Below are 9,915 nucleotides of genomic sequence, written 5' to 3' on the forward strand. Positions count from 1 at the left end.
ATTTTACAAAATGGCCAAAGGCATACACGATGCCAGATGAAGCGGCAGAAATGGTTGGCAATCCTAATGGAACGTCTTTCAGCTGTTCAGGAGCTCAACAATTGCACTCCTGCCTTGTTAAATTTGGGGTGGAAGCTGAGGAGCCCCACAGCTTTGGTATGTGGATTGCCCCTAGACAGCACTATAGAGCCTCAAGGGCTGGAGTATGTCAGAAAGATACTGGATATACTGAATACAGTGTTTGAATTTGCTCATGTGCCATTGCAAGAAGTAGGGCTAATGCAAAAAACACACTATGACCTATGAACTCGAGTGAATGCTTTTTCAGCTGGAGATCCCGTATGCGTCTACGGCCCAAAAAGTAAGAAAAGACATTCACCTAGGTTGGACAGTCCTTGGGTGGGCCCTTGCCAGGTCAAAGAGAGGATTGGGGAAGTGATCTACTCAAAACAGTTACCTTTTCCAGAACAGATGGTATTTCTACACTAGGATCATTTGGCATCATAAAAAGGAGGCATAGCTCAACATCCACAATAATCTGAGGAAACATCCCGGACTTTCCCAGTGTCACTTTCCACCACTGACCTAACACCACAAACCACAAGCAAGTGCAGTGCCTCTAACTTCTTCTACTTCTTTCTCCTGCTCCCGTTAAAGGTTGCCACAATGGATCATCTACGTTGTCTGCATATTGACCTGGCAAAATTTTACACCAGATGCCCTTCCTGATATATCCCTTTCCATTTATCTGGGCTTGGGACCGGCACAAAGAAACACACTGGTTTGTGCATCACCTATGGCTGAGTTTAGCAGTGCCTCTAACATGCAGAATAATTCTTCACAACCTCATGCAACCCTTAGGAGATGAACACATCAGACGTGCCTACCTGTGTGTCACAAAAACTTTATATTGCCCTTGAGGACAAGAATCTAAAGGAGGGGCAGTGTACTAGTCATAATTGTCACCCTAGAGATGGGTGGGGGCTGGACAGGTGATCGATGGCAGGGCATTCACAGGTGTGATTAGCTCTGCATTCAAGGAACCCCTGTAACTTTCTGTTATACCTTTCATGTCAGAGAAGACACATGGAGACTTCCAGGGCATTATAAATACAGCCTCACAGATGATAACGATGAGATGGGGAAGGGGCACCACACGAGACTCTGGATGATGATCAGGAACGCTGCAAGAGTGGAATAGCCTGTCCAGTGAAGTGATTGTTATTTTTACAAGGTGGATTACATGTTTTTTACAGTACAGTTTGGTTCTGCTAGAAAACTACTGTACATTATTTGTTCTGAAATAAACACACCCATTTTTCGGCTTAACTCCCATTCAATGTGTGTCTTGGTCTTTCCATCTCGGAGCTAGTTGGAGTATTTTGTTGTTGATGGTTTGCTGTTTTAAAGATTTGTGTTTGTAGGTGGTTAAGAAAAGAACTACAGTAATCCCTCGCTAAACTGCGCTTTGACTTTCGCGGCTTCACTCTATCGCGGATTTTAGATGTAAGCATATTTAAATATATATCACAGATTTTTCGCTGGTTCGCGGGTTTCTGTGGACAATGGGTCTTTTTGTTTCTGGTACATGCTTCCACAGTTGGTTTACCCAGTTGATTTCATACAAGGGACGCTATTGGTGGATGGCTGAGAAGCTACCCAATCAGAGCACGCGGTTAAGTTCCTAGGTGCTGATTGGCTCAGTGACGGAGCGCAGAATTTAATTCCGCTTTGCGTTAACCAGGAAATTTCGTCTCCCTCATTCAGCATCAATGTGTTTTGCTGTGTAAAGAGTTAACTTTTGTTAATGAGCTGTTCGATGCCCACTCTGAGATGCTGAGCGACGAAGACTTGGCCGAGATGACCAAGTCAGCGAGCGAGGAAGATAAGGAACAAGAGGACCCAGCACAGGAAGAAGACGCCGGTCTAACTCTTGAGCATCTTGCGTCCATTCTACGAGTGGCAAAAGATCTCCAGACATCAGTTGAAGAAGGGGACCCGCAAATGATTTGTTCTTTGCAATTTAGAAATGCTCTTGATGACACCACAGAAGTATATAAAAACCTCCTTACACAAATGAAAAAACAGCACCAGCAACTGTCCATAACGATGTTCCTTTCCTAATTTTCTACGTACTTAGTACATTTAGTGTAACTGTACACACATTTTACTGTATACAATTTTTCTTGCATTGTACATATTGCTGGTGGCCTGTCTATCGTAATGGCTGTAACATATGTGATATCGGAGACGCTTGATATCTCTAAAATAACATTTAGGTTTTACTGTATATAAACAGTGTGTTTACATACATAATTTCAACGAATCTTACCTAATATCTAAGAAAATATAAAGGGTTTATGCTGTATAACTGTGCAGGAAATGTTTATAAGAGTGTTGGAGAGTTTATAAGGGCTTAAAATATCTAAAAATAACCATATAAATATATGGTTTTTACTTTGCGGATTTTCACTGGGGAAACGCAACCCCTGCAACTGAGGAGGGATTACTGTACAGTAAATACTAGGCTGCAGATGACCCCTCCCCTTGCACTCTCACCACCTCCTTCATATGCAGAAGTAGCTCCCCCTTACTATTTTGATAGGTGTAGTTACCATTTCCAGTTCCTCCAAATGCTGACCCTAACACCAATGCATATGTCACCTTGCACTCTGCAATTGACGTTCTGTATGCCCATCCTAGAAGCCAATCTCTTTCTCTGTATGTTTTGGGTCAAGTCCAAAAAAGAGAGGAATGTGATGTCTGTTTGTGAAATTCTGGGACCTCTGGGGACCTGTGAGTGAGCATGCTGGCTCACAAACTTAACTACTATGCTGTCTGCATGTACATATTAACTCCTAGAAATTTGCTTTTTCAGTACTTGGCAATTGTGCTAACCCCAAAAAGAAGCTCACCCTCATCCTGCTTCATTTCCTTGTGATGCAAAAAGTAAAAATCTAAATTATATAAAAGATACACTAAGCAACTATTCATTTGCTGAATTGTCTTATCTTATCTATCACAATAAATGCAAGATGCTTTTTCTAAGAAGGAGAATAAATTATCATCATGACGTTATTAATTTACTCCTCTACTAGTTTCTCAACTAGAATGGTTATTTCTCAACATTGTTACATCCGTTTTTGACAGTAGTATTCTTGCATTATCTAAATTGTGAATAGCCTGTGTCATATTGTAAATTAACCTATTCACTGGTTTGAATAATATACCAGCTCAGGCTCTGACTTGAGCAACAATACCTGTGTAATTCAGAGCTAGTCCGTGTACGATAGGCTCTGTGGACAACATTGATCTTACTTAGGATGGTGACATTGTGGTATAGCTGTGTCTCCCACTTTCAGTTTCTACTTGTTTGTCAGAGTTGAACTGGGAATGAAGATAATTTGGTCATATTCTGAGTTCAATGTCATAGTGTGGTTTATAGTCCTCAGAGAATTGCACTCTTTCAGGTTTACTTGTGGTGGACAGGCCTGCCACCCAACTGGCAGTCTGATCCAACCTTTCCAAATAAATATCAAGCTCCAAAGTTTACTCCAAAGGACTCTCACATTGGTTCTCACTTGAACTTGTGACACTTAGTGATAGTTCACTTCTGTCTTCATCCTCATTGAAAAACAAAAAGCTGACTTGTAACAACAATTTCAAATGAACTACCTTTTTCTGGCCAGTGGCAGTATTTTTGACATGATAGGTATGACATCTGGGGTCGCATCTGTCATGACTAAGTAGAGGGTGGATTCTCAACGGTCTGCTAATTTCCGGTGACCCCGTTCACTTTTGTTAGTTATTAACACACGGTCACCTTCCTGAATCTCACACCCCTTCGCCTTCCTGTTGTAAAAGTTGGTTTGAATCTGCTGACTCCCAGTGTGATAATATGAGCAAGAGCCAGAGCTTCCTGGAAGTCAGCTTGGATCTTCTTGACATAATGCGCATAGTACGTGATATCATTGTCTCTCTCAGCATTGTGGATCATGACACCCTCTGGCAAGCAGGAAATCCTCCCAAGCATTAGGAAAAATGGTGCATAGCCTCTAGAAACATTGAAAAGTTCATTTGCAGCCAGCACAGCTTGTGTCTTCAAAGTAGGATCCATATCATGTCTCCCAAGGTGTGATTAAAATGCTTAACAGCACTGTTATTCATTGGGTGATAAGCCGTTGTTCTATACTTCTTCACACCTGAAATCTACAGTAATTCTTGGATAACATGGCTCTCAAAGTTGACACCCTGATCTGCATGAATCCTCTATGGAAATCCATAAATACAGAAATACCTGGTCTGGAGCTGGCGTGCCACATGTCTTGCTGACTGGTCATGGCACATGAAAGCATGGGCCATTTTAGTAAAGTGATCAGTGATTACTAAGCTATCCACAGACTCCCTCCTTTGAATTGTCTATAAACCAGAAATAGATGCAAAGTAATTCAAGTAGTCTTGCTGTCTTCACACTTTTGAGTGGAACCCTCCCATCTGATTCAAATGATTTACAACTACACAGCAATGGCAGCACTTGACATATCCTCGAATGTCTTGCTCCATGTCAACCCAAAAAAATTTTGCCTTACTAAGTGTAGTGTCTTTCTCCGGCCTTTCTCCAAGCAATGAAGCCAGCACAATGAATTGGTGATGATTGTTTTATGTAAACGTGTCTTAACTGATGTGGTTAAGTATTCCATCCAATATTTTTAACTTGTCCCACTGTATAAGGGTTTTTAGGACCTTGAATGACTCTTTGGCTCTCTCTTTCTGTCATGGCCTCCTGCCATGGATTATATAGGAAAAAAACTTGTTGGAAAACAGGATCTTATTGTTGCTTGTTTTGAAGCTACTTTGTTTAAAATACTGGAAGTGCACTTTGCCCATGTGATACTAGATTATGAATGTCTTGGGTGAGATATAACTCTACCCATTCTATCTAGTTCACATTTACAGTAGTTGTTCTCCTTGACTTGACAATGTGCATTTAAATAAAAAGCACATTGAACTATGTCATCTTTGAAATATTCAGCTTCCTCCAACAGATATTGATAGGGTCTGAATGCAACCCTTCGTCTGACACGGCCCTGTACAAAAGGCTGTCTACTCAAAGCATCTGCAACAAGATTCCTACGTCCCGGGATATATTGTATGCTAAAGTTGTATGGTGCCAGTTTTGCTCCCCATCTCTGTTCACACGCATCCAACTTTAGCTTTGTGAGAATGATATCACAAGAATGATTTGTAGACATTAAAAAAGGTTTGGGACAGCTGCCCATATAACATGCCCTGGCTGCAAATGGTTAAAATTGGTTGTGTTGTTCACAGGTCAGAGTCCAAAACAGAACTGATTTAGGTTTGTCAAAATGGTGGCTTTAAAGGCCGGAACCAGAAGTGACGTCTTAAGGACCAGAAGTGACGTCATCGTGGGTGCCGGAAACCCATGAGATTTCCCATGAATAGTCTGCCAGAATGGTCTGACAGAGAAAGTCAGTGCACCTCGCCACCCCCTGGTCTGGCATGGAACTGTCATTATTCAGGCTCTTTAGCTGCCTCCCATGCGCACAAGTGTGACAAAGTACAGTTTTACCTTTCAGTCAGTGACTCAATTTGTCACAGACTAGCTACTTCAAAGCCAAACACTCTAGGTGATGCACTGGATAATTAACCTGAGCATGAGTGAGGCTTTACTAGCAAAGGCGATGGGCCTTGCATTGTTCTAACTTTCAAGGACTTGTGAAAACACAGCTCCTACGGCATCAAGCAAAGCATCTGTTCACAGAACAAACAGGCAAATGAATTACGGTAAGCAAGCATATCAAAGTTCAGAAGAACACTCTTCAACTTTTCAAACGAATTACAACGGTCATCTAATCAGCGGGGCTCAGTTTTTTAAAAGCAGCAAAACCCTTCCCGTTGGCTCTCTTCCGTTTTGGCACAGCAGTCCAGATAAACAAAGGCTTGGCAATACTCGCGCAATTGGGTATGAAGTGCTGATAGTACCTGCCTATTCCAAGGAATGATTTTATTTTCCTTTATGACAGGGTGACACCATCCTCCATCATAAGATCAAAATCAGAAACTGCAGCAATGGCTTTGATCTTGTCAGGGTCAGTTGCCTCGCCACTCTCATCAACAACATGATCTAAAACTTTTAAACTCCCTCTAAGTAGATTGCACTTTTTCAGGGCAAGCTTCAGTCCATGAGCTTTCAGTCTGTTCAAAACAATCTCAAGCCTCCTTAAGGCCTCACTATCACTGGGCACAAACACTAGCAAATCATCCAAACAGCACAGCACACTGAGGAAGTTCTGGTTGCCAAATATGTTCACCATTAAAAGCATAAAGCTGGCGGACTATTACACAATCCTTGTGGTAAATGGTTAAACTCAAAAAGTCCCATGAGTGTTGTGAAGGCAGTGTATTCCTTGTATTCTTTGGGCCATTCCAATAGTTTAAAACCCTTAGGTAAGGTTCATGGCACTGAAGATATTATTCAAATCCCAGAGCAGCTAAACAGTCTGCTTGACATGGCTGAGGGTGTGTAACGGTTCAAGTGTTCAACCATCTATGATAGACATAGATACGGACATCTCCAATTTTCTTCCACACCAACACCAATGGAAAGGCTCATTCACTAGCAGACTTGAAAATGATCTCTCGTTTCTCCATCTCTGAAAGGATGTGTCTAAGCTTGTGATAGGGACCCGGGGGAAGCCTGAAAGGCTTGTCATTTGTCAGATGTATGAGATGAAAGAAGTTAATGACCTTCACACAATCCAATTTATTTTTAGATAATTCATCCTGATACTTGCATACAAGGTCTACTAACTGCTCTTTCCGGTATGGAGACACATCAAAAGAGTCAATATCAAGGTTCTCCCAGACCGATGTGGTTCAACTTGTCATTGGGGCTGCAGGGTTGTGGAGCACCTGCAGTGGAACCATTCAGTGCCTGACTTTGAATGTCCACTGTCACATAATTGTAAGAATTCTGCTGGGGGACAACATCTAGGTCTTCAAGGGACAAACTAGGATCAATTTGGCAATTTTCAAATTTCTTCTAAGGGTGAAAAGGTGAAAATTGTGCCCGCAACCCATCTATCGACATTTATAGATGCAACAACCCTTCCAACAATAACATTTTTTTATGAGTTTTAAATGTTGGTGGTTCTATGAGAACAGCACTTCGCACTAATATTGGAAAAGCTGATGGCAACTTAGCCCATGCAAGGTGATCATGCTGTGGTATCAAAGTTACCAAATGCATTAGTTTAGCTGTGCCAACTGTTTCTGGAATTTCAGTGCTCTTCCACCTAGGGAAGCCTGACAACACATTTGGGAACTGGCTTATCTCAGGCTATTCTGACCTCTTTCGCCGACGTAGCACTTTCCAATTGCTACTGGAACACTGAAGCTGTCTAAGGATGTAGATGAAGACATTTGTTCCATGAATCATCTGATCCTTTTGCTGGGGAATCACTAAGGTAGGAACACTAATTGCATACCCATATACTTGTATCTACAACTGGTAAATACACTTTAGTCACACATGAACACCTCCAGCCCACAAGAATAATGTTTGGGGATATCTCATTAACTTTGAGTCCAGTGACTTCACCCTTAAGCTTCTGCTCAGCATCTTCACTAATGGTATATGCCATATACTGTACCTACTGTCCAGCATTGCACTTAAGAGGGTGATACCATGAAATAGTACATCAGTACAGAACAGACTGTCTGCTTTTTCTATCTTTATTACATTTTGGAGTATACCATTTTTGTCAGTCATCATCCTACAATCTTCCTCATACGCCATTGTTTTATTTTGAAGGGTGAGGGTACAATAATTAATACTCACCTTGTCCCCTCCTAGATATGAGCCATTTAGTTTTCCTGACCCTCTGGATTATCACTGGATTGAAGTGGTGGTAAAACTGAATTTGGACAGGCTCTGCGTTAAAGTCCTCTCTTTAAACAGGGAAAATATCTTCTTTCTCTCATGCAGTATGAACAAGTGGAATATGAGGTTTCACCACAGATCCAGCAAGCTTAGGAATGAGTCCGACTAGTGTGATCTAGTCAGCTAGATCTTTCTACTACTTTTATCAACATATGAAGAACACTCTACAATGCACCTGAATCAGATGGGTCCCCTTTAATCTTAAAGGTTTCATTGGGGGAGCATGCTACTGTATTCACATACATTCTGGTTCTGTCTCTGGGAGATGTACTGAGCTTGTGACTTCTGCAGCAGCTACTTGGATGGTCCTTGGCTTTAAAATGTTCAGAGATTTACAACACTGACTCACCCTCTGGTGTTCATCAATGTCCTCTTGTACTTCTTTGACTGACTATTTACTAAAAGGTTTGCACTTGAACACAGTAAATATTTCGAGGTAGGTGCTTGCGCATACACATCATGGTTATTTCAGCACTTATGTTCTCCATTCTACTCCCGTTAAGTTGCAAGTGATTGTTAGTTCGCTCATCAGCAAGGGTCAATTGAATCTAATAGTCTGCAGAGTTTTCTTTGGCTTTGGGCAGTGTGGCATAGGAGTCAGCCAACAGTAGATGTGATACAGAGCTATCGCTCAAGTACCATCTTAATACATCAGAAATTTTCTGTGGGGTGACATCAGCATTGGATGAGCAACTCTTCAAACCAACTCTCACTATGTTCTTTGCTCTACCCCACAAGGTAACTCAGGATTGTATCTTCTGTCTCTAAGTCAGGACAGATACTTTTCTGCAGATAAACATCCATAACATGTATCCACTCCAGAACTATGTACTTCTTGTCTCCATCTCCCCTGGATATGGGTGGGTCTTTAATATCTGTCCTAACAATTACATTGGCATTTGAAGAATCGGGACATGTTGCAGAACTGTATGACTAAGGGGGCTCAGGCTTTGATTAGCTAATATACAGTGAGTAATGGACTCTCCAATTTGGTTCTCAGGTTCACCTATAAGCTCCTGCATCTGCTGAGTAACATTGTCACTACTATTGGCAGGACTGGAACACATTGGTTACACTGGGTCATAATTGGGACTATTTCCCAAAGTTGAAATGTCATCTTGAAACAATACCTCTGGTCTGACAAGTGGACTGCTGCTCATCATAAGCAACCCTCCACTGCTCCTAGTGGCTGGGGTTAATACATTAAAGGTCTCTCTCCCTACCAGTCAAGATGTATATACTACATCAAAGTATACAGATCAATGTAAGTAAAGCACACTTTCAAGTATGTGCAAATAAAAAAAATAATAATTCAAAACACCAATGGGAATAAATACAGTCTTTTAAATATCTATGTGACACTTAATTGTATCACAGATCTTCAGGTCCAGTAAGGGTACCTCACACAGCTTCACAGATGAACCAGAAGCATCCAAGTCACTGCACCAGTTTTCTGTAGCAGACTTCATTTGGCAGCGGTTGAAATCCAATGGAATTAAGAGCCATGGACATCCAGGACTGTGTCCAGTAACTTGTTTATTTCTTTATACAAAAGAAGAATGAGTAGTATTAATGTGCAACACATATACAAACTGCTCTCTGTTCCATCTCAAGCATTCATTATGCTTTTTCCCATACTATACATTATATTAATGCATACCACTACACAATTATACATTATTACTACACAATAAATCAACTTATTATTCATTACTTATCCTTTTGTTTACTCCCTTTTCACATTAGTTACTGTCCCTTCAATTTTATACTGTATAATGATAACATTAGAACACTCTAGAAAAGAACAGGCCATTCAGCCCAACAAAGCTCGCCAGTCCTATCCACTTGTTTCCTCTAAGAAAACATCAAGTCGAGTTTTGAAAGTCCCTAACGTCTTACTGTCTACCACACTACTTGGTAGCTTATTCCAAGTGTCTATCGTTCTTTGTGTA

This window comes from Polypterus senegalus, chromosome 3 (genome assembly GCF_016835505.1).
Source record: "Polypterus senegalus isolate Bchr_013 chromosome 3, ASM1683550v1, whole genome shotgun sequence".
NCBI lineage: Eukaryota > Metazoa > Chordata > Cladistia > Polypteriformes > Polypteridae > Polypterus > Polypterus senegalus.